The following is a 7,232-nucleotide window of genomic DNA, read 5'->3' on the forward strand; positions in this document are numbered from 1 at the left end:
AAGGAATCAATAATCAAAATCAACACGCATGTAAATTAAATTTAACATTACTTTGAAGTTCTGCAGGTTCGTCAGGTGTATTCAGAACATTCGAAGATCCAATAGCAATCTATTGTTCACTAATTGTTTCTTCCGAGTTTGGAGTATTTTGAACAATACTTAGATCTCGCAATCTTCTTCTAGGTATTTTATCTGCAATACACATAAAATAGTTGAAAATTCAGTAACTAATTACAACAATAACAGTACATATAAAATAGTTGAAATATTTAATAAGACCAAGATTTAAATTATAATATTACAAATAATTAAAAAATCATAAAATCTTACTACGTCATAATTCGTAAATACCTTCATCAACATCCTGGCGAACCTATTGAAATTGTGTACTAGTACTAGGGATATTTTCGTTTAAGTTTTGTTCTGGACAAGGCAAAGCTTCTAATCTTTCGTCGATGTCATATCTACTTCCATTGCCCATGTCAAACAAGTCTCTAGGGATGTTACAAAATACAACGTACCAACCCCCATCAGTTCGATCTTTTGAGTAAAAAACTTAATTCACTTGAGAAGAAAAGACATACGACTCATCTATCAATTGTTGTCAAGTGTGAATCAATCGAGAGAAGTTCACCATTGTAAAACCAAATTGATCTTGTTTAATTCTGCGAGCAGTATTAACATCAGCCCAATCATATCGAAATAAGACAACTTTCCATTTGCCATAGTAATCCAACTCAATTATGTCAGTAAGAAGTCTGTAATACTCCACATTTCCCTCAACAGGATTACTGTCCATAGCACTAGCATAACTTGTAATTGAAGAATTAACAACTATTCCACAATTTTGGATTCTCCTCAATCTCTCTCGATATTTTGTATGAAATACGAATCCATTGATGAGGAAGGCACTATATCTTTTTACTACTCTATTCGGACCTTAGGAAAGTCATTTAACTTTGTCATTGACGTCCTTCCCACTCCAAACCTATTGAATCAAAAGTAAATTGAGTAATTATAAATGTTATGAGAAAACATTATTATTTGTCAATGAAAGCTTCAATTACATACCGTTTGGCTTAACCATTCATGAAAATATTCTGTGAATAACTTATTAATCTCTCGATGTTGTAATCTTCGAGAGCGTGAACGAGATCTCAAGATTTGTTTGTACTCACTATGTTAAAAAAAGGTTTACTTTGTTAGAAGATAAATAATTTATAATTGATGAATATTTATCAAATTCTAGAACTTACTACCGTAATGGTTCTATTGAATCGTGGTGAAACAGAGCATATCGATGTGCTTGTACCCATGATCTATCATCTAATTCTGCAATTTTAACTTTGTCGATTGGTTCTCCATAACTTTGAAATAAATAAGTTTCGGTGAAGTTATTATCAGTGAGCCCAACATTCTACTTGGTCTGTTCAGTCTTGTTTCAACATCTTCCAAATATCTTGAACAGAAAGTCATACATTCCTCTGCCAAGTAGCCTTCAGCAATTGATCATTCTGGATAACGCTTATTGCGACAGTAAGACTTCAATTTAGATAGGAACCTAAACACGATATACAACATTATCAACAGTTGTAACTAAAGGCATAGAGGTGAATGAAAGAATAATTTACAAATAAATTAACACCTTTCTATAGGATACATCCATTGATAGAAAACGGGTTCACCAAGTATTTCTTCATGCGGGAGATGAATTAGCAAGTGCACCATAATAGTGAAGAAGGAATGTGGGAAGATCTTTTCCAAATTGCATAAAGTCAAAGTGGCTCGATCTTGTACTTTCTCAAGGTCTTGAACATCCAAAACTTTGCCACAAATGGCTTTCATTATATTGGATAGTTCAATTATACAAAATGTCACCTTTTTTGACATATAACATCGTAAAGCAACTGGCAGTAAATCTTGCATCAAGATGTGATAATCATGCGATTTTAAGGAATATAGTTTTCGATCTTTAATACTGACATATCAAGATATATTTGATGCATACGCATTTGGAACCTTTATATCCTTCAACACCATGCAGAACACTTCTTTCTCCGTCTTCGACATTAAAAAAATAGAAGGCGACAACCGATATTTCCCATTCGGAAGTGCTTGGGGATGAAGATCACGCCGAATTCCCATGTGGACTAAATCAAGTCGACTCTGAAGATTGTCTTTCGATTTTCCATCGATATTCAAAATTACCCCAATGATTTTCTCGCAAACATTTTTCCTAATGTGCATGACATCAAGATTGTGTTGTAAAATCTGATGCTCCCAATAAGGTAACTAAAAAAAATACTTCTTTTTTCCATAAGTCCGCCTCATTAGGATCATCCTCTTCATTAGAGTCATCATCAGATTCATCCTTTGATCTTCTATTTCTTTGTGTGTTGGGCGGTTGATTCATCTCTCATAACTGAAATTCATATCTTTCAACATAAACAAGATTTCAGATCCACAGGTCTGCGAAGGAGCTTTTCTGAACTCTTTAGTACCATTAAATAGAGTACTCTGAAATCAAAATCAATGATTTCCCGGTAACCACCGATGATGCCTCATGTAAGAGAACTTCTTCCCGTTATATAACCATTGCGAACATGTTTGTGCAGCACAACAAGGACAAGCATAATGTCTCTTGGTACTCCAACCAGATAAATTGACATAAGCCGGGAAGTCATTAATAGTCCACATCAAAGCTGCACGTAAATTAAAGTTCTCTTTTTTCAGTACATCATATGTCTCAACACCAGCCTATAATTGTTTTAATTCTTCAATCAGTGGCTTTAAATAAAATTTATTATCATTTCCAGGACCTTTCTCTCCAGGGATAATCATAGATAAGATAAAGGAAGATTGCTTCATGCAAATCCATGGAGGTAAATTGTAAGGAACAAGCACTACAAGCCAAGTATTATACGCAGTGCTCATGATTTTTTAAGGATTAAATCCATCAGATGCTAGCCCAAGCCTCACACTCCTAGGATCGCTTGCAAAACATGGAAATTTACTGTCAAATGATTTCCAAGCTAAAGAATCCGCCAGATGCCTTAATAATCCATCATTGGTTCGTCCATCATGGTGCCACGTCATAGACTCGGCTGCCTTCGACGACATGAAAAGCCTTTGAAGCCTTGGTATTAGTGGAAAATATCGTAAAATCTTAATTGGCTTCTTCCTTGACTATGCATCATTTTCATCGTCATTCCCATCTTCTATGTTTTTATTCATCCAACGAGATTGGCCACATACATGGCAACACTGCTGGTTTTTCCGATCACCCCAATACAACATGTAGTTATTTGGGCAACTATGAATTTTTTGTACCCAAGGCCTAAATATTTTATCAGTTTCTAAATATCTTTGCATGAATGAGGGATTTTTTCAAACGGAAACATATCTCTCAAAAACTCTAACAGCATTGTCAAAGAGTTTCCGGTCCACCCTCCCAAACATTTTAACTGAAAAAGACGAATACAGAAAGATATTTTTGAAAATTTTGATCCTTCATAAAGTTCTTTACTCATTTCATTAAGTAATGTGTAGAACTTTACTGCTTCTCCATTCGTCTCTTCATGAGGTACACTTCTTCCCCTTTCAGTAAAAGCATTTCCACCGAGATTAAAATCATCGGATGTCACAAACTCGGGTGGAAACAAATGGAAATCATGATTGCGCAGATTAAATGCATCCTGCAACATACCTTCCATGGCATATTCTCTAACAGACCGATGGTAAGCAGTACGAGGATAAGATACGTCTATCGTTGAAGAGGAAGTATTAGGTGTGCATTCTCCATGGAAAAGCTATTTTTTATAACCCTGAATAAACCCATCAACAATTAGATGGTCATAGACAACTTCACGATAATGCCAATTAATGTTGCCACACTTCTTACACGGGAAAGAATCATATTCTCTTGGCTTGCATTTTGAAATGCAAAATTTAGAAAAGTTTGTACTCCATTTCGATAGTCGTTACTTACCCTTGACAAATTCATCCAAGATCGGTCCATTTCGTAGTTTTTGAAGTCTAAAGTTAACAATAAATTACACGGGTTTAGGGTTTAGGGATAAGTATAATTAAGTTATGTATGTAAGTTATGTATAATTAAGTTATGTATGTATGTATGTGAGTTATTAAGTTATGTAAGTTATGTGAGTTATGATATGATATGATATATATAAGTTATTAAGTTATGTATGTATGTGAGTTATGTAAGTAATGACCTGATATATATTTATGTATTATGTAAGTTATGTGTCTGTTTTGTAAGTTATGGTATGATATATATAAGTTATTAAGTTATGTAAGTTATGTGAGTTATGATATGATATATATAAGTTATTATGTTATGTAAGTTATGTGAGTTATGATATGATATATATAAGTTATTAAGTTATGTATGTATGTCAGTTATGTAAGTTATGATCTGATATATATATATAAGGTATTAAGTTAAGATCCAAAGTTTTTTTTTAATTCTTTAAAGGTATGTAAATTATGTAAGTTGTGATATGGTTATTAAATTATGTAAGTTATGTGAGTTATGTAAATTATATAAATTATGTAATTTTTGATATGATATATATTTATGTAAGTTATGTAAATTATATATTCATTTAAAATAGAAGTTTTAATTTCCAAATAATTCAAAGATCATTTTGTAGCTTTTATTAATAATCTTGTGACGAATATATTTTATCTTATTTTATATGATTGAGTAATTTTGATTTTGCTTTCCTTGTATTAGTCGGGGAAGAAATTGAAATATAATTATTTTGTCTATATTTATCAAAATAAGTAAAATATAAAAAAATAAGACTTTAAGTTGGCAAAATAAAATAGAATTAATTTGTCTATATTTATCAAAATAAGTGAAATATATAGCTGAAGCTAAAATGATAATTAAAACTCCCTTTTAAAACTCAAAAATAATAATTAAAATATAAAGCTAAAATATAACCATACAAAAATTTTCCACAATTGGAGATGTTTTTTTAAGAAAACATGTTAGGGAAACATAGGAATAAATACCTTAAATTTACTCAAATTCGAAGCAAACTTCTGGAAAAAAAAACAGAGGTAAATTAGTACCTTAAATTCTTCTTGTATTAATATCAACAACAATATCCATTAGGCTCACAAATCTTTTTCTTTATAGATTAAAACAAATAAGTATGAAGCATTAGTATCATAAGGTCTTATTACCAAACCAGAACAAAATATATTGCTTTTGTTAACAACTCAAATCTATATGCAACACAAATTATCAAGAAATAAGGAACAATCAGAAAGAATTGAGTTGTGAAGAACTGGAAATATATAAACAGTTTATCTCTAAGACTAGGATGCTACTAGAACATGTTTCATCATCGGGGAAAACAATTTTTTCTGAAAATTTATAAGAGAAGAAAAAGACCATCAAACCAAACACGCAGAAAAGAATAGCTGATAGCTGTCGTTACGGCCACCAAATTAAATCCACTTACTTAACCAACATTAACTGGTAATATAAGGTAAATAGGGAATCATCCCACGAAGAAGCTTGCAACAAATTTATTTGAAGTGATTTAAAATTAAAGTAATGTAAAAGGCATGCGAAAAAAGAGAAAAGGGGGGTTTATGTTTTACGATTGCTCAAATTAGCAGTAAGGCTGAAAAATCACTTACGAAGCGACTTCCTATCCCCAGTAAATTATTCAATTAGAGAACGTTCATGATTGAAATCTACCTTTAATTATCTTTGTGTCGACTTGTTAAAGGTTTTTTAGAGTTTTAGAGACTTCGCCTAGCCTTAACCAAAGAAAATCCACCAGCGGCTTCTAAGATTAAATCCGAAGTTGTCTTAATTAGCTGCGGCCAATTAATTATCACTAATTCTAAGCATAATTGAGAAATTCGATTTATCAATTTGCACTTAAATGATTATAAGAAAAATTCCCAAATTAATTAGGTGATCAATCCAATTGAATTAGAAAAATTCCTTGGAAGATAAAATCAAACAATTCAAGAATGCCGAATTCGATTTTAGAACAAAATAAATTTTCAAATCACTTGTGCTCGGTTTCATAAGTGTCTAACTAAGCTTAAATAAACTAGCCACTCATAGCTAGTAAAACAGAACACGAATCCATTGGAAAGAACATGAATTACAAACTGGTTCTTGGAAGGCGAAGTTCTTCAAGTCGTCCGATTTCCCTTCTCCCAATTAGCCGAATTTACTAGCTGCTACTCCAGCTCCTTGATCGGGTTGCTGGTCCAATTTTAGAAAATTCTGCTTGCTTGTGTCACGCCTTTCTACGCTGCTGTATATTTTTTTCTCTGCTTTTTCCCCCTTTTCCAGCTGCTGGTCTTCTCTATTTATGGGATAATAACCTTCAACAATTCAAAAATTAAATTCAATCTTATCCCCCGTTTCCTAGCTGAACCCGTCGCATAAAAATAGCTTCAGCTTAGTAGAGTTTTAATTTAACTCTTCAAAGCTGATTTGGCTTCCTTGATTAAATTGAAGTCGGCCACCGCTTAGCAAGAAGGAAATAATAATTCCCCTGCTAATTTTGTCGCATGTTTGGCTTCTAATTGGACCGACTGTTCCTCCAATGTTAATTTAATTCCTTCAACCAGCATATGACCGTCATTCAGCAGCTTATTCATGCGGATTAACTTCCTAATTGAACTTATACGGGCATCAACCTGCACATGAAATAAAATTAAAATTAAATTGTTGAATTGGAGTGCAAGTAAATTATTACGGCATAAAATGTCTCTAATCAATTTAGGCTGAATTATAACTTAAGTAACCAAAAATTAATCAACAATTTAAATAATTTAATTGAATAAGTTAAACTCAAAATCGAACTCAACAATAGCGCAAATCAGCCGGAAATGATTTTCAAATTTTGAATTAACATAAGAAAAACTAGATTGCTTCATTTGTTAATGGACAAATTTCTTCATTTTTAATGGACAGATTGCTTCATTTGAATTGATCACATTCCCAAAACAAATTCCTTGTTAATGGACAGATTGTTTCATTTTTAATACAGGTACTAACTATTCATAAAAACTGAAATCAAGTTGAAATCAAGGCAGGAAATTCTTAATTCAATATTTTCGATCAACAAAAAATGTTTCAGAACTAAGATTTAAGCAAGTTCATAAAAACTATACCTTTGACATTCTATTTCAGGTATGCCACAGATTCTCTCCTATATACCAAAGTCAAC

The sequence above is a fragment of the Gossypium hirsutum genome, chromosome D08, assembly GCF_007990345.1.
Source record: "Gossypium hirsutum isolate 1008001.06 chromosome D08, Gossypium_hirsutum_v2.1, whole genome shotgun sequence".
NCBI lineage: Eukaryota > Viridiplantae > Streptophyta > Magnoliopsida > Malvales > Malvaceae > Gossypium > Gossypium hirsutum.